At 41.9% G+C, this 26373-nt stretch overlaps 1 protein-coding gene and 1 long non-coding RNA gene across 3 annotated transcripts in view; one reads left to right on the top strand and one right to left on the bottom strand.

Moving 5' to 3' along the window:
* LOC138741361 (syndecan-3-like) overlaps positions 1-26373 on the top strand; it is a 235729-nt gene that overhangs the window by 37781 nt on the left and 171575 nt on the right. The gene's annotated exons all lie outside the window — the stretch shown is intronic.
* Positions 23168-26373, bottom strand: part of LOC138741360 (uncharacterized) — an 86892-nt gene continuing 83686 nt past the window's right edge. The window contains exon 4 of the long non-coding RNA XR_011343470.1: positions 23168-23562. This is a non-coding gene — a long non-coding RNA (uncharacterized lncRNA). The remainder of the gene's footprint in view (positions 23563-26373) is intronic.

The raw sequence follows: 26373 nt of genomic DNA, 5'->3' as shown, positions 1-26373 counted from the left end.
AGTGGTTTGGCCTGCCACTGTTACATGAGGTAGTCATACACCTCTACCAGTAGACAGCTCTTTCTGGGGCCTTAGAACCCTTACAGCATCACCCTGACAACCTGACTAAAGATCTCTGGAGGGAGAGGGTGTTCTTGTGATCTGGGGAAGGCAGAGGTCATCAGCATCCAACAATCCTCTGTCAGGAATATATTTCCACATAATGTCTCACCAGCCTTCTGACCTGATCACGAAGTGAGTTTTGGCAGTGAATTACAAATTTTTTCTGGGAGGAAAAAAACCGCATGTGTGCTCAACTGGCTTTCCTGAAAATGTCGAACCATTTATAATGAAGTTGCACTTGTTCATGTGTGTGGGTGGAATAAATCTGACATTTATCTGGGTGTATGACTAGCACCAATAATCAGCCTTAAATTGGAGATTTTAATGGTGTATCGAATCTTGTGTAAGCAGATGTTGCAAAAGTCAGTGTTTGTCGAACTAACTCTAACTCACTGATTGAGAGTTACTTCACATTCTACTGAGAATGAAGAGGGCAGCACAATGAACATTTGGAGGACTAACAAATTATTTCAGATGAGCCCCCTACCACCTGTTTTAATTATCTGTCCTAATCTCTTCATCTCTCCACTATTTTAGTGTTTAAACAAGAAAATCTGGAGATGCAGGTGTATAAGGAAGGGTTCAGGCGTGAAATGTTAACTGCCTTTTATTTCCTATGGTTGCTGTGTGATCTGTTGAATTTCTCCAGCACTTTTATGTACTGCTTCTCTCCATCCTTTCTCTGCAACCTTCCAGATACCCTGGGCTTCTTCATTTCTGACCTCCTTGAGCTTGCTCTGCACCGGGGTAGCTGTTTCTTCAGCTATCTTTCCCTAAAGCTCTTCTAACCCTACATGTTCCATTTCTTGCCACCTTTTAAGATACGTTTGAACCTCGCTCTTTGACCGAGCTGCCTTTCTCAAATCTTCTCCGTGTCAAGGTCAGCCGGATAATTCCTCCGGTGGAAACAACCTACTGGAAGAACTCAATGGGACAAACAGCATCAGCGGGGATGAAGTGTTCTGATGCAAAATGTCAACGATTCTTTCTCTCCCACTGATAGGAGAAAAAGGTGGTACAGTTAGCGTGGCAGTGTAGCTGTTGTGTTGGGGAGAGTATCAGGTTCAGTAGGCTCGCAAAGAGACGAGTCTGGACACCAAACTCTAATTAACACACAGGAACAAATGGGGAGAACTGTCAAATGGTACTCACTTACTACATTACTTAAACAATGATATAGATATTCACATCGGACCTGGGTTGGACTCCGATACCAGTGGCCGTCTATACTCCACAAACACACACTTGAGTACATGCTCTACAGAAAAGGATTTTAACATTCACACCCGGTTCCCTATACCAATGGACATGTGGCACTCTGCAAGTACTGATCTATCGCAGTACTATGGCTCAGCTTTGGTGTAGTGCACACCTTACACGTGACACTTCCAGTGATGTCCACAGTAGCGACCTGGCATGGAGTGATGTCCAGGGCTTGGACCACAAGACAAAGAGAAAGAATGTGCTATATGCATCAATGTTTTATACAGTTCTGATCTGGGCATCTAGCCAATAATGACCCTCGGTGATTTAAATTAGCCAATGACAAGGTGTGCACTAATGCGTGGCTGAAGTCCAAGCTTGATTGACAGGTGATGTGATTTCTGAATAAGTTTCAGACAGGCAGTACACATGGCCACCCGCAATCCACAATATTCCAGACAGGCAGGGAGACCACGTGTTCCTCCACAATCCCCATATAACAATAGTGCAATAGTTTGAATCCAGCCATGCATCTGCATGGGTTTGCTCCGGTTTCCTCCCACCTTTCAAAAAGTTTGGTTAATTGGGGTATTTAGGCAATATGGACTCATGGGCCAGAAGGGCCTGTTACTGTGGTGTCTAAATATACAAATCAACTAAAGTTGCTGCTCGACCCGCTGAGTTCCTTCAGCAGAGCGTTTTTGCTTCAGGTTCCAGTATCTGCAGTCTCTTGTATGACTCTTCTCTGTGAAGTTTGACTTTGAATGCAATGCTTCAGAGAAACAGGTCGTCTCTGTCCTGATGTTTTGGTGGGGTACTATCCAAGGACTTACCATAGCCAAATACTCCATTGATCTTGGCTACTTTAACTTCAAATGAATGAAGCTTCTTGTCAAATACGTAATGCAAGGAAGAGTTGGAATGAAAGTTTTTCCTTGCTGCACCTTCCCTGGTACAGAAAATATGCAACACATAACAATGCATAAGCAGATTATTTTTAAAAAATGTAGACATATTGTTCTCTTGCGGCCCACGAGCTCATGCCGCCCAATCATTCCAACTAATGCACAACACCCCCCCCCCCCCCACAGTACCTTTTGAACAGTGGGAAGAAACCCACACAGACACGGGGAGAGTGTCAAACTCTTTATGGACAGCACTGGGTATGAACCCAGGTTGCTGGCACTATAAACAGCATTGGGCTAACCGCTACAATAAAAAAAAAAGGAAAATAAAAAAAAACTATTCACAGCTGATTTCTGTGCAATAAATTTTCAGAGTTATCAAAAACTTAAGAAATTGGTGCAGGGCCTCAAAGCTGATCTGGCCGTGGACTCAACTCCATTGACCTGTATGATCCCCATAATCTATTTTAAAAATAGATTTAACTTTGTCTTAAAAATCAGAATCAGAATTTATTGTCGTGAACAGGTTACAAAATGTATTGTTCTGCGGTAGCATCATAAAACAATATTAAAATAAACCATCTTATAACAATAAATAATACTCAAAAATTCAAAGTAAGGCAGTGTCTTTGGTTCACTGGACATTCAGGAATCTGATGGCAGCGGGGAGGAAGATGACCTTGTGCCATTGAGTGGTGATCTTTAGGCTTCTGTACCTTTTTCCTGATGATAGCAGAGTGAAGAGGGCATGGCCTGGGTGGTGAGGGTCCTCGAGGATAGAGGCTGCTTTCTTCAGACAGCGCCTCTTGTAGGTGATGTCTGGTGCCCATGATATTGCAGGCCGAGTTAACAACCCTCTGGAAATTTTTCTTGTCCTGAGCATTGGCCTCCTCCGAAATACACAGTGATACAAACAGCCAGGATGCTCTCCACTGTACACCTGTAGAAGTTTTCAAGAATTTTCTGTGATCTTCCTTACCTTCTGTAATACCTCACAAAGTATAGGCATTGTTCATGATGTCATCGACGTGGAGGCTCCACGTTGACACCCAAGAATTTGAAGTTCTTGACCCTCTCCACTACTGAGCCCTCAATGAGGACTGGATTGTGCTCTCCTGAATTCCTCCTGAAGTCCACCATCATCTCTTTGCTTTATATATTCAATAGGGTAGCCTTTGCTACTTCTTGGGGCAGAGAATTCAACAGGTTAAGTCACCAGTGCAGAGAGATCTTTCATAGTCCTGAAATAGTGTCATGGTGAGGTTATTGTGCATGGGGTGGGGGGGAGTGAAATTCAAAAATCTGACAGCCGTTGGAATGAAACTATTCTTGACCCTCGAGATGCTGGACTTTACATATCTGTACCATTTACTTGAAGGGTCACTAAATCATGGCATCGTGTCTGACTGCAGAAGATGCTTGGGGTGTGCATTCCCATGTGAACCATGGCCCAACATGAGACTGGGACAAGGAAACCTTGCACAGTGAGTGATGAAAGAGGAGGTGGGGGTGAGACATTGGAGTAATAGTGATCCAACAGATGACTCTGAACTGAAGCCATCGGTTGAGAAAGCCAGTCAGGCTTCTGGCTCAATTGTGGCCCATGGTTATAGAGGTGGGTCATCCACTTCAGTAAGCTGTGTGCACCCTCTCCAAGTGGAGGATCCATCTCCATAATCATGGCTTAATGACTGCAGCTAGAATAGATCTTCACCTTGATGTGGAAGAGAGAGAGAGGTAATATTGGCAGCAGATATGGTTGAGAGTTAACTTTTCAGAAATTCGTTAATAATTTATGTCTCGGGATAGCAATAGTGCTGGCCTGTGGCTTGCCTGTGGCCTCCAGATTGTAACCAGACTAGTGATTATTTTTATAGCTATGTTGACAGCTGTCTTTGTCCAGGAGGTACTGACCAGCTGAAGAGTTCTCAGCCAGTACTCAACCTGATATGAAACCCTTGATCACAAGTGGTGGCTACTCCAGATTGCCCCTCGAGCTCCTACATCTGAATTCCATTCATCTGCTCAATCCCCCGATGTCTTTTTTTCATGAATATTTTTGGAAAATTTCAAATGACTCCTTATCTCAGTAATACACAAATATGCTGGTGTCATTAATAATTTGTGTCTTGGGATAGCAGTAGTGCTGGCCTGTGGCTTGCCTGTGGTCTCCAGATTGTAACCAGCCTCGTGATTATTTTTATAGCTATGTTGACAGCTGTCTTTGTCCAGGAGGTACTGACCTGCTGAAGAGTTCTCAGCCAGTACTCAACCTGATGTTAAACCCTTGATCACAAGTGGTGGCCACTCCAGATTGCCCCACGAGCTCCTACATCTGAATTCCATTCATCTGCTCAATCCCCCGATGTCTTTTCTTCATGAATATTTTTGGAAAATCGCAAATGACTCCTTATCTCAGTAATACACAAATATGCTGGTGAAACTCAGCAGGTCATGCTGCATCCATACAAAGTAAACGTTTTGGGGTGGGGCCCTTCGTCAGTTACCCAGGTCCGAAAGGTTGATTACCCTTTACTTCCAACGGATGCTGTATGACCTGCTGAGTTTCTCTAGCACGTTTTTGTATTACACTCGATCCAAGCATTTGCAGACTTGTTTAACCCCTTATCTCATGCAACATGCAAGTCTGCAGATGCTGTGGTTGTAGTTAAAAGCACAGAGATGCAGGAGGAGCTCAGCTGGTCTCTCAGCTTCTGATGCTGTGATTGACACTGCGAGACAAACTGAGTTTCTCCAGCATCTCTGTGCTTTTACTAACTCTTCATCTCAGCAGCCTTTTAAGGAAAGAGATTTAACCCATAACTTTGTGGTCCTCTATCCATGAAGTCTGCCCAGTGATGTCGTGTCTGTCTGCCAGATTCACCATTCATCAAGGGGTGGTGCAGGGCTCAGGATCAGGGTTTGCTTTTTGCCTCTGCACAGTTAGACTGTTTGTAAACCTCCCCCCCACCACAGTTCTCTGCAGCTTCACCTCAGGATGGAAATATTTTCTGGCCTGACTTTTTAACTTGGCTGACTCTGATCTAACTTTTCAACCCTGAGGCAATTAAGAAATGACGAGCAAAGCTTACTCATGTCCTCTTGCCATGAATTAAAAAAAGTTTCCGTGAGCTGACCTTTTTATAGATGAGTGATTCAGTGAAGAGGAGAGAGGATCTGTCTATTACCATTTAGATTCAGAACAATGTGAATCCCTTCACCCCAATTCTAATCAATGGGGATGACTTGGCATTGACAGAAGAAACTTCAGTCTGATTTAGATCCTCGAGGACTCTGTGGCTTTTCAAAATGCATTGGAGTGAACAAGTAATTTTTGGTGTATGTTGTGGAGAGCCTGGGCTTGAATGTCCCAGCATTCATAAAAATCATTTAATCTCCCCAGCAACAATCAGTGCCTTCTCCTGTGGCTGTGAACTGATAATGTGTCTGCGCACAGTAATGGTGTGCTTTTGTTTTTCCATCATCCGAGCTAAGGGCCGCAGTGAATGCAGAAGGGAAAGGTGTTGGCAAGGCTTAAAATTCAAGCCTAGAAATTATTTTAATTTGTTCTTGGGATGTGGATACCTGTGGGAAGTGGGCAGTTCTTGAATTGATGTTTTATTTTGATTGCTTACCCCAGAGACAGTGAGAAATCTCTCCCTGAACCACTCTGCTCCTTATGATTGCAAAGCCTCTACCATAATAAGAAGCACCATGGTTGAGGGTTCACATGACCTGTCTTCACCACTGACAGCTCATGACAAGAGCAAGTTCAAAGCTGGGAAGGGATTGTCGTTTTCCGGAAAAATGTGAACACAGGCTTCCTTGGTAATGGCTAAACACTTTGAAGTCATGCACAAATGCCCCATCTGTTTAAAATGCCCTTGAAAACCTGTCAATTACATTTTTGTGTATATCCTGGCCTAATGGAATGAGTGTGAACCTCCCTGCCCTTGACAATTCAAGGAACACTAATATGCTTGCTCATTAATGTTGCAGTCTCCCATTTCTACTCTCACCGACAAAGCACCAAATTTGTAGCTTCAAGAGAAGAGGGAGAACTGATTCATTCGCAGCCCTTGGCCTTTGCACAGACACCTTAATCTTCCAAGGTGCCTCTTTGATTTATTTTGAACTTGCTCTTGTTGTCTTGAGCTGAGCTGACGGTGGTTGAAGGCTGGCTTTGTGAAGCATTCTTATGATGGTAAGTGCTCTCTAATCCTTGTGGTTCAGGAAAAGATTCTCACTGTCACTGGGGTGAGAAATAAATGAAAATCAACAGAAAACTTACAATTATTTCCACCTTGCTAGAGTTATCACATCTCAAGAACAAATTCAATTAAAACCTAGGCTTGCATTTTAAGCCATGCAGCTGTCATTTGTCAGCAAGCTCTCATTCTTGTGTTAGGAAATTTGTTCCATGATCCAGTGTACTATGTACCTCAGAGCTGGTACACAGTTTGTGGTAACAAAATGTGGAAATGGACTATTCAGCCCTTTGAGGTATTTTCATATTTCCTTGAGTTTGGTGTTGCTGTATGTGTAAATGTCCTTCAAGAAATTTCTGGTCTGTCATGAATAGTTCCAGAAGAGAATTTGATGAAGTTAAGAATGGTTTCCTATTGTGGTACAGTTAGTGTAACGCTGTTACGGCGGCAACGACTGGGGTTTGAAACTGGCACTGTCTGTAAGGTGTTTGTACATTCTCACATGACCATGTGGGTTTCCTCTGGGTGCTGCTGTTTCTTCCTACCCTTCAAAACATACTTGGGTTGTAGATCAATTTGGTGGCACGGGCTCGTGGGCTGAATGGGCCATTCCATTCAATGCTACATTATTTGGCACCAATACTGGGAACAATTAATCTTGAAATAGTCTCAGATTCTGAAGGGTTGTTCTAGGTCCTTTATCTTCTCTTTCTCAGGGAGCTGTATTAGCAATAATATAACCCCTGAATAAAAGAAAATTAATGACATTTCTATAACATATTTGTAGTTGGATGTGGCTTCAAATGTCCTGTGTGACCTTGCAAACAATTTTCAAAACTTTGCAATAGGCCTTTCATTTTTTTCTTTATTTAAAACAAAACATTTCATTTACAAATTTTCAAGTGTAAAGGACAAATAGTTATATATACATACATTAATGGCTATTGCATATTTAACTATAATTAATCATCCCTCCCCTCCCATCCCCTGAGAAACAGTAAAAAAAGAAAAAGAATATAGAGCAAGAAAACAAGATAGTTCAAGACTAGACTAAAAAGAGAGAAAAAAAATAAGAGTTTGTCAGGTATGAATCATCCACCATCCAGGCCTTTAATTATCTAGCTTTTTGAGATCCAGGGGAGAGGTACAGATGGGGAGCTCCGGGGTTGGGGGGAGGGGACTAAAACTAAAGATTTAAGCTATTTTCCATAAATACAGCTGCCAAATATTGATTTAAAAAAAAATCACTTTTGTTCCTCAAACTGCAAGAGATTTTTCAAAGGGAACACAACTTTGCATTTCTGAATTCCATCATGCCATTCCTGGATGGAAATCAGACTTCCAGGTAACTGCTAGACATTTCCTGGCCACCGCCAATGCGATCTTTACAAATTACATTCAGAATTTGGGCAGCCTGACTATAGGTATTACACCTGCAATGTTTCCCAGCAGGGGGCAGTGCTGCTGGAGCTTACTGCAGCACCGTTCCATCACCTCATGGAGTAGCTCTGGCACCTTTTGGTGAGATCCAGCACCTAAAAGAATTAGCACTGAACTCTTGTTTCCCCAGTAAAAATAACTCTGGTTTTTGTGGAAAATGTTTTCCTATAATTTGTTCTAGGAAATTCCCTAGATCTACCCAGAGGGGCCTGATCTTGGAACATGACCAGGTTGAATGTAGAAAGGTCCCCACCTCTGTGCCACACCTAGAACATTGGTCTGAAATTTCTGATTTAAGTGTATATAATTTTTGCGGCTTGAGATATAACTGATGGCAATGGGCCTTTAAACCCAGGCTTTATGTTGGTGATTCAGCACTGCAGGATCCTCCTTCCCATCTTGCTCATCTCATCCTAAATACATTTCCTTCTGCAGCTCATCCCAAGTGTTGATTCTATCCTGTCTCACTAACCTCTGGGACAGAGAATTTCACACCCAGTTCTTCTCTCAGTAAGATTTCTGAAATTCCCTGTTTGATTAATTAATGATGATCTTGCATTAAAAACCTCTTTGCTCTGGTCAGGTGCACACATGGAAGCATCTTGGTGATGACTTTATCAAATTCATAATCATTATCAGGTCTGTCCCCAGTTTACGCTTTAATATAGGGACGTAAGAAAACAGGTCAGACAGTGTACTTTATATTGCAAAGATAAGGATTCATAACCAGTTTCAGGCTTGAACCACAAAGTGCCACAAGACTTGCACGATCAGGTTCAGGAACCATTGCTATGCCTTCACCATCAAACTTCCCAGCAACAATCTCAATCAGGGACTTATTTAAGGACTCTTACTTTTGCATTTTATTGATTACTTTTCTCTCTCTAGATTGCACAGTCAGTTTGTTTACATTTTTTTGTTTACATTTTTTTGTTTACATGATTACATTGAGACAGTTTTTTTGCACCGCCAATAAGTAGTGATTCTGCCTGGCCCACAGGAAGAAAGAATCTCAGGGTTGAATGTGATGTCATGTATGTACTCTGACAATAAATCTGGATCTGACTCCATTATTACAACCTCTCTAGCCCCTCCCTTGTAATATGGAGATCAGAACTATTCACTTCTCCATGGGAAATCTGATGAGGTTGACACCAGGCAGGAGTATTTGTACAACACTTGTGAATCAGGGGTGACCTGAGTAGCCACCAGATGTGGGCAGGTCTGCCAGATTTAAGTGAAGAACTTGTTGTTTGTCAGAGAGCTGGAAATTGGAGAAGATACGTAGAGCCAAGATTGGATCAATTTGATCTGGAGTACAGACCAAACACTTGGTCTTCATGACAATTTCCCCGGGCAACTCAAAGCAGGCTATAATTCACCAAAATGGAAAGGAATGGGTCACTAAAGTGCCAATTAAACGCAGTAATGCTAAAATAGCTCCTATCTATTAAAGAATAAAGAGATCCTTTTTAAAGAGCACAATTGAAAAAGCAGCTCATTTATTTTTCATTAGCCTCTGTGGAACTGGCACTGTGATTCTTGCCTGAGGCCATCTGCTTATAAAACAGAACACAACAGGGAAAAATCTTGGAAACCAAGTCCATCAAATAAAGTTTAATCAAAACAACCTGGACCAAGAGGTTAACTTGAGAATAGCTTATTTTCATTTGAGAGCTTGTTAATTCCTTGCAGTTGAAGAGAGCTAAGTTAGCTAGGACAAAGGGAAAGGAAGATGTGTAAGAATAAAACATTCCAGGAGAGTTGGGGATCTGGGCAACAATTTATAACTGACGTTACTTACAAGTTGTAATGTTCCCACCCAGTGTCCAAAGCAGCTAATGCACACAATCTACTTGACATAGCCCCACCCATCCAGAATTTCTTAAGCTTGTTTTGTTATGGTCTCAAAATATACCATATATACTTATGTAAAAGTTGATACCATGTAAAAGGTGACCCCCTGTTTTTGGCCAACAAATCTGCTATTTCCTATATACAGTATCGTGTCTGCCTGTCCCGCATCGGACTGGTCAGCCACAAACGAGCCTGCAGCTGACGTGGACTTTTTTTACCCCCTCCATAAATCTTCGTCCGCGAAGCCAAGCCAAAGAAGAAAGATATCGTGTAATAGTTGATCCTATGAGTCTCTCCCCTCAGCCTCGTAAGCCTGTCCATCGGAGCTCCCGATGCCTCCAACATGGACTTGCACCTCGGCCCCAGCTGCCCATACATCGGAGCTCCCGACATGTCGAAAGCGGATTTCCCACCCAGTCTCGGCCACCTGCCCATCGGAACTCCCGACACCTTGAACACGGACTTCTCACCCAGTCCTGCCTGCCCATCAGAGTTTCTGTCTCCTCGAATGTGGACTTCCAACCTGGTCCCACCCACGCATCAGAGCTCCAATGCCTCGAACGCGAACTTCTCACCCACAGGGAAAAAAAAGGATATATGTAATGTTATGTATGACAATAAAGCTGAACTTTCAATTTGCAATTCTGTGCATGGCTTGGGGTGCCTTGGGATTGCCAGGTGAAGTACAAATGGGCTTCTTACTGGAGGGATTGCTAACCAAATGAAATCGCTGCAATGGTGATTCATCAACTGCTACATACATTATACATGCAACATAATTGCATGCATACGTTGGTACTGTTGACAGCAGACTGCAGCTGGCACTGCATTATTATATAGTGCTTTTAATGTATACAATTAGTGATAATTTGCAGCCATTAGCTGAGCACTGAGTGCTTTGGTGTTAGACTCTCCAATTCCTAAGACCATTGGGAGAGAAGTCCCTGTTACTTCATTGCTTCAGTAGAAACATTGACCGCAGCACAGGCCACAACAACTCGGGGAATAGTCCATGATCTCTAGGTTGGATTTTTTCGATTGAGAAAATTGAGAGCTTCCTTTTACTTGGAGTTTGAATCTTTCTCAATCACTTGCTGCCAACATTTGCTCAGTTACAGAAAAAAAATGACTCTCGATTATTGGCAAGCCAAGTATTCTCTCATTAGTTCAGAGTTGTGTGAGATTGGCATTGGCATTATCAGGGTTATTGGATATGACTGCAAGGAGATGGGGACTGATTTGTATTGACAGTAGGATTTGTGCTGTAATGTATCAGAAAGCTATTTAATGGCAAAATATTGTAGTTGTGGATCAGAATCTTGTAGTGTCTAGAAAGCAAAAGGAGAACAGAATTGTTCTGTTGATTGACTGTGGCGGTAAGATTTCTGGACACCATCTATTGACTTCACTTTTTTAAATATTTTAAATATTTTATTTAAATTAAAAAACAATTATGCAAAACAGTAAATGTTTAAATTTAAGAAAATTTCATTCATTACATGATGGTTATAACCCCTCCCCTTCCCAATAACAGGATATTGGACCCCCCTCCACTTCAAGCACAGCCCATCCCTTTGGTACATACCCTTCCTCACCAGATCCCTTAATCCCAAAATTAAAATATATAAAAAGAATATATAATAACATAAAATAAAGAAAAATAGCATCATGGATGACTCGGAGAATCACTTCCAACACTCAGGACTCCAACAAAGTTTAGGGAAGAAGATTAACACAGGTCTCAAGAGGCTGGAATATAATTTCTATATATTTATACCTAAAATTTGCATATATGGGCTCCAAATTTGAAAAAAAATAGATCATTTTTTATTCTCAAATTATTTGTGATTTTCTCCAAGGGGATACAGCTTTGAATTTCTGCATTCCATCTTCCTATACCTAAATGCAAATCTGATTTCCAAGTCATTGCAATACATTTCCTTGCCACTACTAATGTTATTTTAACAAATTTTATTTGATATATTGATATTTTCAACTGAGGTCTTGTTTCTTCTATATTTCCCAATAGAAATAAATCTAGATTTTGTGGAAATATGCCCATAACTTGTTCTAAGAAATTTCCTAAATCCATCCAAAAAGGCTGTATCTTGGGACATAAACAAGTTGAATGCAAGAAAGTTCCTATCTCTTCACCACACCTAAAACATTGATCTGAAAAAGTTGATTTCATTCTATTCAATATTTGTGGCGTCAAGTATAGCTGAGGTAAAAAAAAATTGTATTGAACTAATCTATATCTAACATTAATAGCATTTGTCATACAATCTCAACAGAGATCCAACGATCTTTGCTCATCAATTGTAATATTCAAATTCAACTCCAATTTCTGTCTAGATTTATGCGCTCCCTTTTTAATAGTTCCTGTTTGCAATAAAAGATACATTGCAGAAGTAAATTTCTTAGTAGTTCTTTTCCTAATAAGAGTTTCACCTCAATACAAGTAGATAATGGCATCGCTAGACCTAACTTTTCCCTCATATATCCTCTCAGTTGAAAAATAACAGAAAAGAGTATTGTTAGCTATTCTGTATTTATTCCTTAATTGTTCAAATGACATCAATTGACCTTGTTCATAACAATCTTCAATATTTTTAATACCCTTATTAAACCAAATATTTAAAAATCAATTGTCCTTTGAAGAAGGTATAAGTTGATTTTGATTCAAAGGCACCTTAGGTGATATTTCTTTTTATTCCAATTGCATTGTTTATCTTGTTCCAAATAGTAATCAAATGTTTTGACAATGGTGTTTCTTTAACACTAGTTAATGATATATGAATCCCATTTATATATAAATTCCTCTGAGATATATAAATATCTCTCCTATTTTATCTAATTCTATTTTAACCCACGTTGGTTTTTCTACGAACCACTTGGCAATAATTCTTAAAATTAGGAAGCTGTAGGCCTCCTAGTTAATAGTTCCAGGTTAATCTTTTGATAGAAACTCTTGAAATTTTTCTTTTCCAAAGAAATTTCCTTAAATGTTTATTTAATTCTTGAAAAAACTTATATGGTAATAATACAGGTAAAGTTTGAAAAAGATGTTGTATTCTTGGGAATATTCACTTCACTATTGATGGTTCATAATAATGGTAACTGAACCTTTACATCCACTCTGTGGGGTAGCATAATTGGGACAATTATTATCCCTTGCTGTTGTCATAACTATACACAGAATGTGAAGTAAAAGGAATAAAGGAATTAAAAGCTGCCATTATTTGGCTAAAAGTACCATGGCTTTTGGGACTAAAAAAGTCTTCTCTTTTTATACCTTTATATCTTTCCCTATATATTATATTTTAATATCTTTATATCCCTTTATTTGTCTCTCTGTGTCTATGTCTTTCTGTCTCTGTCTGTCTGTGTGTCTCTCTCCCTCTCTCTCGCGATGCAAGTGTGCATATGTATGTGCATGTACATGAGGCCCTTTAGTCCAAATGCCTGCAGACATTGCCGGTCCTTCAATCTCTTTGAGTACAGGCTAGTTCACATAGGGACCACTATCTAATCAGGAAGAAATGAACGAAGGCCACCACCCCATCACTCTCATTGAAATACACGTCTTCGGAAAATCATTATTGCAACATCATTCATTGCCAGAAACATTTCTGGTAAATCGTATCTCCTTTGGTAAATAAACTTGAAGCATTTGACCTTCTCTTGCCCATTGTGAAATTTTTAACTCGTCACAGGTTCATTTTAATGCTGAATGCTTTCCAACTGTGTTTCACTGGGACCGAGAATTGTATGTTCCAGGATTTAGGGTAGAGAGATGAGACAACTTGGAGAGAGGACTTGAGAGGGGTGAGGCTGGGAGAACGGCTTGGGAGGAAGAGCAAAAGGCACAGAGGGAGAAGGATGGGGATTTGACCTGGCAGTGAAGAGAAAGATAGGAAGATGCGATGAATAAGAGAGAAAGGAACTTCTAAGAATGTGATTAAAGGCAATAGAACGAGTCATGGCTTGAGTTCTTTCAAACTAGAAGTATTTGTAACAATACAGGAAGACATAAACATGGACATAATTATAGCATTAAAATTGACACTATAACAAAATACATACCTGTTACCATAAATATTGTCAATCTAGTGTAGATATGCCAAAGAGTATGTGTACCGCACGGATGGCAGTCTCTTCAATCTGAGGCACCTGCAAGCTCACACCAAGACACAAGAGCAACTTGTCCGTGAACTACTCTTTGCAGACGATGCCGCTTTAGTTGCCCATTCAGAGCCAGCTCTTCAGCGCTTGACATCCTGCTTTGCGGAAACTGCCAAAATGTTTGGCCTGGAAGTCAGCCTGAAGAAAACTGAGGTCCTCCATCAGCCAGCTCCCCACCATGACTACCAGCCCCCCCACATCTTCATTGGGCACACAAAACTCAAAACGGCCAACTAGTTTACCTATCTCGGCTGCACCATTTCATCGGATGCAAGGATCGACAACGAGATAGACAACAGACTCGCCAAGGCAAATAGCGCCTTTGGAAGACTACACAAAAGAATCTGGAAAAACAACCAACTGAAAAACCTCACAAAGATTAGCGTATACAGAGCCATTGTCATACCCACACTCCTGTTCGGCTCCGAATCATGGGTCCTCTACCAGCATCACCTACGGCTCCTAGAATGCTTCCACCAGTGTTGTCTCCACTCCATCCTCAATATTCATTGGAGCGACTTCATCCCTAACATCGAAGTACTCGAGATGGCAGAGGCTGACAGCATCGAATCCACGCTGCTGAAGATCCAACTGCGCTGGGCATGTCACGTCTACAGAATGGAGGTCCATCGCCTTCCCAAGATCGTGTTATATGGCGAGCTCTCCACTGGCCACCGTGACACAGGTGCACCAAAGAAGAGGTACAAGGACTGCCTAAAGAAATCTCTTGGTGCCTGCCACATTGACCACCGCCAGTGGGCTGATATCGCCTCAAACCGTGCATCTTTGCGCCTCACAGTTCAACGGGCAGCAACCTCCTTTGAAGAAGACCGCAGAGCCCACCTCACTGACAAAAGACAAAGGAGGAAAAACCCAACACCCAACCCCAACCAACCAATTTTCCCCTGCAACCGCTGCAACCGTGGCTGACTTGTCAGCCACAAACGAGCCTGCAGCTGACGTGGACACTTCGTCCGCGAAGCCAAGCCAAAGAAAGAAAGAAAGATGTGTTCAGTGGCTTCTGTACAAAAGAGGATGCCTTGAAAATGTATTAAATCTGTGTCGAAAGCCATTTTGTAAAGGGCCCATTGAAATTTGGAGATTAACTTGATGGTTGGTCTCCATAAAGGACCTCGACTCAAAACATGGGGCATTTCTCTCCCTGCATGCTGCCTGCCCCCTGGGGCCAGAGTACATTTAAGTAAAAGCTTTGTTTTCTTTACACCTCATGTAACATATGCAGCTGGTAGAAGTACAGAAGGAACCAACTAAACTTGACGCTTCACAGGGAAGGGGCCCATAAACTTTGAGCAGAGTCATAGAGAGGACCATAACCAAGAAAAGGTTGAGAATAGCTGCTCAAGGTTAATTTAAATTACAGAGCGAGATAAGACTTGCATTTGAATATACCTGTACTACAGGAAAACTATTGAGGTACGAGGAAAGATTTAAACTCAGAACTTGTGGGGAAAAGGGAGAATGAGATTGAAATCCAACAATATACTTGCTACTGAACTACCTGTTTCTTCAGATTGTATGGCTTCATCTTATTTTGCCCTGGGGCAAAAGAATGAGTTGAGATGTAGATTAATGAAGATGGTAGTGTTGTGAGCATTGTGGATTACAGAGCCTTGCACGATCACTGAAATGAGCAGCTTCATTACAGCCGAGGTTTGCAGGGCACAATTTGTTGAGAAATTAAGTGGTCCCGCTGGTGAGCTTCCTTCAGCTTGTAATTCCAACTCAACCTGGATCACAGCTGAGGGCAGCTCTCTGCTCCTAGAATCAACTCATCATTACTTGCTCTCAAGAGCTGTCAATAAGGATATCATGAACATTTCATGAAGTTCCCACGAAACTGTTGAAGCGGATTCTACAGAGGTGTGATGGAAAGTGTGCTGACTGGCTGCGTCACAGTCTGGCATGGGAACACCAATACCCCTGAGTATAAAGCCCTCCAAAAGGTAGTGGACATATTCCAGGACATCACAGGCAAAACTCTCCCTATTACTGAGTACATACCTTCATCAAGGTATGAGAAAACCTTGGTGTGACCTCATAAAAACAAAAAATGCTGGAGAAGCTCAGCAGGTCAAACAGTGTCCTTTATGTAGCCGCACGGACGACGAACCATAACATTACAGAACATTTACCTCCCCTCCCCGAAGTTTACATATAAAGCCTCTGACTGGGGTGACTCTTACTAAGCAGGAATAAAGAGACACTTTAAGAGAGTCACCCCAACAGCGAGCTTTTCTTTCTGGGTGACGCCATTGCTGTTTCACACAACTTTATTCAAACAGTTGACGGCTGACTGAATATTTACTCTCATCTTTGCTAAAGGTTTGTGTTAGAGCAGAGAACATATACAAGTTAAAACTTGTGTATTTTTTTAACTTATTATTTTATTCTTATTTATTTCAATATTTAAAATTTATTCTCTTCAATTTTTTTCCTGGCTGCTTGAATTCCAGATACCAGGGTTTTATTGCATCTGGAAACAAATTGAACTTCCTTGGTTTAGAAAACTCTTAACTGCTAGGTGTTTTATTGGTGATGTAGTAATTTGGGACATCCTGAAGTCATGAAAGAAAAGCAACGATTCTTTCCTGTCTCCCTGTGCATGACACAGCTGGTTCTTCTTGGAATAAAAAGATAATTCATGTCACCAACCAGGATTGCCCATTGGGATGTCCACGCAGTTAATTTTAAGATCTTTCTTTACCAACATAAGACAGGAAAATCCATGTCAGAAGGGACAGGGACTATTGCTTTGTTGCTGTGCAGATCTCCGATGACTTCTTGATGGTGGGGAGGGTTTTACCTGTGATGTCCTGGGCTGGACATTTCACACAACTTTATTCAAACAGGGAGATTTCCTTTGGGAATGTGACTGACCTATTTTGTTCCAGCAGCGTCTCTCTGTTTGAAATCCATTCTAAAACAACCGCAATTTGGCAAATTCTTTGCACAAATCATCACAGCAGAAAGATTTGTATTGGAACTTCTCCATCATCTCACTTTTTCCTGGGTGTTCTATGTTACACGATTAAATTTAAAAGTAAAACACAATATTAAACCTTCCCTAAAACCCCAAAGTTTTGCCCCTTATTGTGACTTTCCTCCTTGGCTTTGTCAAATATCAGATTAACCAGGCAAGACCGAGAAAGCTAGCCCAGATCCTACATCACTGAAGAAGATAGGAGAATTGAGAAACAGTGACTACCCTTCATTCTGTTGGATATGATGAGTTCTGGAATGGTAACTCCTAAGGTTTCATGTCAAAACTGTTCTTTCTTTCTAGAACATTAGAAATCTATAGCAGAGTTCAGACCCTTTGGCCCACAGCATTGTTCTGACCTTTTCACCTACTTTAACAGCTGCCTAGAATTACCCTACTGTATAACCCTTCGCGCTTCTCAGCTCCATGTGCTAATAAGCTCTTGAAAGCTCCTATTGCACCTGCCTCCACCACCATTGCTGGCAGTGCACTCTGCACCCACCACTCTCTGTGTGAAGAACACAACTCTTCCAGTCCCCCTGCATTTACTGTCAAAAATCTTAAATTTGTGTTCGCCATTTCAGCCCTAGGGAAAAAAGCCTCTAGCCATTCACATAGTCATTGCCTCTCATCATCTTGTGCTGTTATTCCTGAATGATTCTATTCAAGCGCTACTGCCCTTACCCGCTTTGTGGTGGAGGTTACAGGTTTGAGAAGTACATTGTCTAGGCAGCGCATGTTGTGGATAGTACACAAACTGCTGTCACTGTGCATTAGTGGTGAGCAAAATAAACGTTTCGAGTGAAGAATTTAGTTGTGTGCTAGTTGCTTGATGGTGATGAACTCCTTGAGCTTTGCGGCAGTGCAGTTATCCAGTAAGTGCAGGACATTCCAAAACACTCCTGGTTTGTACATCAGGAATGGTTAAGCAATATCTGCTTTCATAAATGCTTCTGAGATCCAGATTATCTATATTAAGCTCTGCAAATGTAGTGGACACAGCCCAGGACATCACAGGTAAAACCCTCCCCACCATCAAGAAGTCATCGGAGATCAGCAACAAACATCGAGGATCCATGCCACCTAGCATATGCCCTGTTCTCACTGCTACCATCAGGAACGAGGTATAGGCGCCACAAGACTCACACCACCAGGTTCAGGAACAGCTGTTCCTCCTCCACTATCAGGGTCCTCAACATCAAACTCAATCAGGGACTCATTTAAGGACTCTTACTTTTGCACTTTATTGTTTATTTTCCTCTCTGTATTGCACAGTCAGCCATTTACATTATTTGCTTACATGTGTACAGTTTTTTTGCACTGCCAATAAGTATTAATTCTGCCTCACCACGGGGAAAAAGAATCTCAGAATTGTATGTGGTGTCATGTATGTAGTCTGACAATAAATCTGAAACCTGAAACATTTAAAGTCATTAGAAAATACCACCAAGACTATCCGCAAAATGCTCTAAATTTATTGGATGGAACCACAAACAACGATCAATATCTTTTTTGCAGCCAACTTCCTAGACATTGAGGTCCGAGCTACAACCATTCATGACACTGGGTCGGCCACATCACTCACGTGCTTGATACCAGATTCCCTAAACAGTCACGCATTTCTGAGCTGTGTCAGGGAAAGACGTTACCCAGCTGGTCAGAGAAAAAAAACATTCAAAGACACAGTGTAGTGGTTAGCGCAACACTGTTACAGCACCAGGGATTGGGACAGAGGTTCAAATACTGTATTGTTTGTAAGGAGTTTGTATGTTCTCCCCGTGTCTGCATGGGTTCCTTGGGTGCTACAGTTTCCTTGCACCCTTCAAAATGTACCAGGGGTTAGGTCAGTTAGGTGTATCGATAATTGGGCTGTAAGGTCTGTTACCATGCTGTATATCTAAATTTAAACATTTTAAATTTAAAAAAATTTATCAATGCCTCCTTGAAGAAATGCAGCATGCCCCATATCCCATGGGAATCCATGGCCCCATGACTATTCCATGGTGGGGAAAGCTCATCTGGGGCAGCATTGCATCAGGAGCATTTTTTATCCACTATGTAAGCAGCAGAAGAGCATTCCATTGCATAAGCCACCCTCCTGTCTGTCCTCAGGCACCTCCTGCCTCACTCATGGAAGATGGCCAGTTCTTAAATTGGCCTCAAAACCCGAGTGCAGGCAATTCCTCCTTGATCACAAGTGATCACCTGCTCTTGCAGTCAAAACATTTATGTAACTGGTGCAGTGGAATTCCCTGTGGGAAAGTTGAGTGAGTGATCAAATGCATGGTATGTGCTCTCCAAAACGGCAGATAGAACACAAATACACGATGCTACTGCAGAGAATGCTTTGACAGAGAACACTTTTACAGAATGCTGCAGCCCATCTGGTTTGTGCCAAACTATTTTTCCATCTAGTCCAATCAACCAGGGAGGTTATGCTGCAAGGTGCTGGTGAGGCCGTATCGGAAGTTCTGCACGCATTTCTGGTCTCCTAACTTGAGGGAGGATGCACTGGCTTTGGAGGCATTGCAGAGGAGGTTCACCAGGTTGATTCCAGGGATGAAGCGGTTGGCTTATGAGGAGAAATTGAGTTGTCTAGGACTGTACTCACTGGAATTTAGATGAATGAGAAGAGATCTTACAGAAACATATAAAATTATGAAAGTCATAGATAAGATTGTCATAGGTAAATTGTTTACATTAGTAGGGGAGAACAAAATAAGCTCAAGATTCAGGGTAGTAAATTTAGGGCAGAGATGAGGAGGGACTGCTTTTCAGAAGTGGTGAATCTATGAAATTTGCTGTCTATTGAAGCAGTGGAGGCGACCTCAGTAAATATATTGAAGCTAAGGTTGGACAGATTTATGCATAGTAAAGAGATTTAAGGGAAAAGGGGAAAGAGCAAGTAGTAGAGATGAGCTAATCATCAGATCAGCCATAATCTCATTGAATGGTGGAGCAGGCTTGATGGAAGGCCTAGTCCTGCTCCTATTTCTTACGTTCTTATGTAACCTGCACCTGGACCATAGCCCTCCATATTCTTCCATGTATTTATCTTTCTTTCTTTCTTCTTTGGCTTGGCTTCACGGACGAAGATTTATGGAGGGGGTAAAAGTCCACGTCAGCTGCAGGCTCGTTTGTGGCTGACAAGTCCGATGCGGGACAGGCAGACACGGTTGCAGCGGCTGCAGGGGAAAATTGGTTGGTTGGGGTTGGGTGTTGGGTTTTTCCTCCTTTGCCTTTTGTCAGTGAGGTGGGCTCTGCGGTCTTCTTCAAAGGAGGTTGCTGCCCGCCAAACTGTGAGGTGCCAAGATGCACGGTTTGAGGCGAGATCAGCCCACTGGCGGTGGTCAATGGGGCAGGCACCAAGAGATTTCTTTAGGCAGTCCTTGTACCTTTTCTTTGGTGCACCTCTGTCACGGTGGCCAGTGGAGAGCTCGCCATATAACACGATCTTGGGAAGGCGATGGTCCTCCATTCTGGAGACGTGACCCATCCAGCGCAGCTGGATCTTCAGCAGCGTGGGCTCGATGCTGTCGACCTCTGCCATCTCGAGTACTTCGACGTTAGGGATGAAAGCGCTCCAATGGATGTTGAGGATGGAGCGGAGACAACGCTGGTGGAAGCGTTCTAGGAGCCGTAGGTGATGCCGGTAGAGGACCCATGATTCGGAGCCGAACAGGAGTGTGGGTATGACAACGGCTCTGTATACGCTTATCTTTGTGAGGTTTTTCTGTTGGTTGTTTTTCCAGACTCTTTTGTGTAGTCTTCCAAAGGCGCTATTTGCCTTGGCGAGTCTGTTGTCTATCTCATTGTCGATCCTTGCATCTGATGAAATGGTGCAGCCGAGATAGGTAAACTGGTTGACCGTTTTGAGTTTTGTGTGCCCGATGGAGATGTGGGGGGGCTGGTAGTCATGGTGGGGAGCTGGCTGATGGAGGTCCTCCATCAGCCATGTATTTATCTAATCTTCTCTTAAATGTTATAATCAGACCTGTATGCAGGAGACAGACAGCTCGTTCTACATTCTCACCACACTCTGAGTTAAGAAATTCCCTTGGATATTTCTCTTTAAACTTTCTCCCTCAATCTATATCCTCCAGTTCTAGTCTCACCTAACCTCAGGGGAAAAGGCTGCTTGCATTTACCCTGCATGTGCGCCCACGTGACTTGACCTCTATCAAATCCCTCCTCATTCTCTAACCCTCCAAGGAATAAAACCCTAATCTATTCATCCTTTCGCTATAGTTCAACTTCTCAAGTTCTGGCAAAAGCTATGAAGGCTTTCTCTGCATTCTTTCAATCTAATTGATATCTTTCCTGTAGTTGGTAACCAAAACTGTACACAGCACTCTAAATTTGGCCTCATCAATATCCTGCACAACTTTAACACAATAAACTTTAACATTATATCGCAACTCCTGTACTCAATACAATCAAGATAGGGGAGATCAAGGCATTAAGAAGGAAATGGACATATATTTATTAATGCTGAAGTAATCAAGGAATATAAGGAGAAAATGGGGATAAGACCATGATGTAGATCATCACCCATGAGCTTGATGAATGGTGCGGGAGTCTGGAGGGTGCACATGACTTATTCCTGGTGTTATTTTAAATACTATTCAGTTTCAAACATCAATCGCTGAGAAATTTGCACATATCTGGCTTTGGAAGTCGTAGCTGTTATGGATGGGGCCAGGAGAAGACAACGGGTGTATTTGTGGATTGATGAACTTTGCCCCTCCGACATTGTTTTTTGTGCTGTTCCTTCAAATCTTCGCAGGCTGGCTTCTTCCCTTCTGCCATCTTTGCAGCTAATTTCAGCAATGCCGACAAGGCTTTGTGTATGGTGCAGAGGAATGCCGGCCCCATAAACCTGCACATGATCAGTTTCAAGAGGCCAGTGAGAGAGTAATTGGGCATGGAGGGTGAACAGAATCATTGCTTTCAGCAAATAATATTACGTCTCATATCACTGTCAAAAGAACAGAATGGTTAAGCTGCAGTTAGAACCAGCGAGGCCAACTGTTTCCACCATAAGCCAATGCCCACTCATCTGCTGAACACTGAGGGTAAGTATCAGTAAAGCTAACAATTTTCCCTCTCCGATACGGGTAGTTTTCAATATGTCTTGGACACCTGCGACCCAAGAAAGGCTGGGGCCCCACTGGGCATGTTTGCATTCTGTTACATGAATTAGTCACCTCTGTTTTCCAGTCAGGTCCTGTGTGTTTAGATTCTTCTCCTTTTCACTATGTGTTGACATTAGATTCATCATCAAGGTGCAGGTACACACACCACGCAAAACAATTTAGGATGGATGTCAAGTTGGGACAATTTAATGAGTGATTTGGAAAATTTTAAGGTGATCAGCATTTTGTTGCAGAGAGTGGAATGAACAGCAAAGAGTTAATTCACATTTGAAACTCTCCTCAATAATTATCACTCCAACCCAATTTGCTCCTTAGCAGGATGCAGACAGGCCCAATCCTGATTGCCCCTGCACCGAGCAGTTCGTGGACTGTTTCAGAGTGCATTTAAGAGGTTGCCCATTTTATTAAAAATGGCATGGTTGATGTAGTGGTTGGCACAGTGCATTTACAGTGCCAGAGATTGGGACGAGGGTTCGAATCCCGTGCTGTCTGTAAGGAGTTTGTATGTTCTCCCTGTGCATTTGTGGGTTTTCCCCGGAGGCTCCAGTGTCCTCCCAGCATTCAAAACCAACTGGGGGTTGTAGGTTAATTGGGTGTAAATTGGGTGGCACAGACTCATGGGCTGAAATGGTCTGTAACCTTGCTGTATGTATATATGTCACACAGTTGCAATGGGTCAAGCAGCTGTGTATCAGTTGACCGTGTAAAATTGGATAATTTCATACCTCAAACTGCCTCACCAAGCTGGATACATCTTTGCAACAATTCAGTGGCTTCATTGTTTCCATTACCGATACTGGCTGTTTATGTCAGATTTTTTAACCTAATTATTTGAAATTAAATCCAGCAGTTACCTCATTGAGATTCACACATCAGATCAACAGAGCAGGTCCATAAATTTAATCACTATATTATCGTTACTCTTGGGACATCTATTTCTCAAAGTTTCCAAGTTTTTAAATTACCATGATCGTAATTTATAATGAGTAAAATTGCTGCTTTATAGCACATTTCAGGATGCAAAATATGTGTTGGAGCAGGTGATGAAATATGTTTTCGCTTTACTGAACATTTATATAGTTTGAAGCTTGAATCATAACCCTCTAATACATTTCTGGCAAAAGCATTCTACTTTATTCTGTGTGCCAGTTTAGCTCAATAACTACCCTGTGGGAATTATGCACCCAGTGTTGGCAGGCATTTCTGTGGTGGTTCTGAGGAAGGCACTTGATTTCCAGAGCATTTGAAGGGTGTGGCATAATTCAGACCAAGTTCTGCTCAGGTGGATACAGAAGCTGATTAACTGGTCATTGATCTTCTTGCTTGTTTTTCTGGAGCTTGGCACATCTTCACAGACGGCTGGATTCCTTTGAGTAAAACTGGTGGTGACAGACTTCAGAAAAATCTTGGCTGCTTTGAGCTTGACTTGAGGAGGTGAACACCAGAGCACAAAGTAAAGATTCCTTCCCTTTTTTTAGGAATTGATTTGGCTGGAGATTCTTTAGCTGCAGATTTGAACAACAAGTAAGAAATTTAGGATCGGAGCGCTGCAATATCAATCATGAATCAATTGGGGTGCTTCTATATCTATTGAACCATTTCCAGAACTTGTCATCTCTTAAAATCTGAGATTGAATTGGACCCATCAGGTCCTGCCACCTTGCTGAGTTTTAGGTGCCTTTACGGTAATCATTTTTCATCATTCAAACTTTGTGAAATGCTTTAGTGATCTTTTTACAAGATTGTGTATGGGCTTGTTTTATGCATTTTCTCATGCAAGTAATTTAAGGGAAGGTATTTGATGGCAGGAGGGAGAGCTCTCTCTCTCTCTGCCCCACCATTCAGGACTTCTTTACCCCGGTGGTAAATTTTTGTTTAACAATTCTGTTGAGGAAGAAACTTGAAAGGGGTTGGAGGCAGGGTTGGAAAAGCTAGAGGGGTGAATACAGTAGGAGGTCATGTGATGCAAGCTCCAAGAATGGTTTCATTTGGAGTTTAGAAGGGAAGGATCTCTTCAAATATAGTGCAGGTGCTTCCTCTTTGCACAGGCTTAATTAAATGGAGACCAGTGCAAGGTTCTGATCAGTAGCCATACCATTCAGTTTGCCCTAGTATTTCTGGTAATTCATGAGTTACTGGGCGCTTGGTGACCTGGACAACTCACTGCATGTTGTGATAGAGCAGCCTAAATGTGGGTCACTATCTTTGATTGCTGAGAAGACGGGGTGTTTGTGATGACACAAAAATGTGGCAGAAAGATTGATAGGGGAGGGTATTGTTGGAGTGAATCCTGATTCACAACCAATCACAGTTTTGGCTTCTTTTTCTTTCCGAGGTGACAGCATGGTTAGCATTGGGGTTACAGGGCTAGCAACACAGGTTTGAATCTGGATTGAGAACCTTTTCTACTTGTGACCTGTGCTAGTTTTCCCCAGTTTCCTCCCACCCTCCAGAACATTCAGGGTTGGAAGGTTAATTGGGTCTAATTGGGCAGCATGGGTTTCATGAGCTGGAAGGGCCTTCGAACATGCAGCACCGTTAAAATTAAATTAGAGGTGTATGCTTGTGAATAGAGGTGCAGGGGCAACAGGTCCTTGGAAGGAAGGTTTGCTGGAACAAGCACTCATTGGATTTGAAAAGCTGCTACATACATTAACCAATGATCTGAATGGCAAGTTAGATCCTCACATCACAGCTTTTGCCCTGGGGAATATTGTAATTGGCTGAGAAAGTCAGCATGTTGACTTCAAAGCCAAATTCTTTGACCAATACCCAATATCTTCTTTTTTTTTTTACGTGCTTCAGGAAACATTGTGATAGTTTTGCACATCACCATTAAATAAAGGCATGTTTTTGTTGCTTTTAAATTTTGAAAAAAGTCCACATAAACTTGTCTAGCCATGGATCCAGAGCCCATCCTAGTTACACCCCCATTGGACCATAACTTATCTTTGGTCATTCAATAACTACAGGTTGTGATTGTCGATTGAGCATGTATCCAATATTTTTAATTTAAAATGAATTAATTTTGGCATTGCTGACAAGACAGCAGTTATTGCCCACACCTGCCTGTCATTAAGAGAGTGGTGGTGAGCTGCCTTCTTGCAATGCTGCAGTCTTTCTGGGGAAGGTGCTCCCACAGTGCTATTGGGGAGGATATACCAGGACATGGACTCAGTGAAGACTAAGATATCTTTCCAAGTTTGGATAAGATTTGGAAGGTCGCAGTTCCCCGATGAGTTTGAAATTTCTGATTGGTAAAAGTCACAGTAGTGGAGGAATGAGATGTGAGAATGGCATTAAATTGTCAGGCCGTTAAGACCCAAAGAGAAATAGCCCTGGATGTCATCATAAATGTTCCTGGACAATTCTCACGTGTCCTGTCGATCTCAGAATCAAAGCTTGTATCAAATCTCCTTATTAATGTAATAGAATGTGGTGCTGATGGATTTTTGGCAACTTTTGTGTCACTGCATGACAAATGTTTCGAAGTAATAATGCATTTTTGTTTTGGGTCAACTGATTTTTTTCATCTGAAGACCTCTTCTCACACACACCCACTTTGTATCTGGGATTTCTTCTATTTCAACAAGGCACAAAAGCCTTCAGGGAAACTAAATAGATCTAATTTCATAATGATCCCTATGTTGTTCTTTCAGCTACCAGCTTCATTACATTGAGGAATATCGTTGACATGATGGTTTCCTTTCCAAATGATATATCTTCACTTGATACATGTAGTTCTTCCGATTTATGTACATGCAAGGTGACAGTTTTATTTCTGTATAGCATCTTTAATGCAGCAAAAAGGTTTTCTTTTAAATTTTAGACATATAGCATGGTAACAGGCCCTTTCGGCCCACAATTACACCCAATTTACCAGCAATCTCCAGTACGTTTTGAATGGTGTGAGGAAACCAGAGTACCTGGAGGAAAGCTACACAGACATGGGGAGAATGTACAAACTCCTTCCAGACAGTGTGGGATTCAAACCCTGGTCTCAGTTGGTGGTGCTATAACAGCGTTGCACCACTCTATGCTAAGAGTGCCTTTTCCCCATGGGCCACTGGAGATCCATGGGTTTGTCATGGGTGAAGTGACAAAGACAAATATTATTGATGTAATAAACAATATGCAAAACAAGGTGATTATTTTGACAATGAAAAAGGCAACAATTCTCAAGAAATGTTCCCACCAAAACACAATCAAATTCCGTTGGTGTTTTGGGAAGTGGATTGAGCTTGTCAACTATTGGTGGTCCAGGGTTTGTGAAATTAGGTTGAGAACACTGCAATAAAAATGCATTTACTGGAGCA

Source organism: Narcine bancroftii, chromosome 8 (genome assembly GCF_036971445.1).
Source record: "Narcine bancroftii isolate sNarBan1 chromosome 8, sNarBan1.hap1, whole genome shotgun sequence".
Taxonomy (NCBI): Eukaryota; Metazoa; Chordata; class Chondrichthyes; order Torpediniformes; family Narcinidae; genus Narcine; species Narcine bancroftii.
Note: the sequence above shows the minus strand (reverse complement) of the source record. Positions and strands in the feature narration are given on the sequence as shown.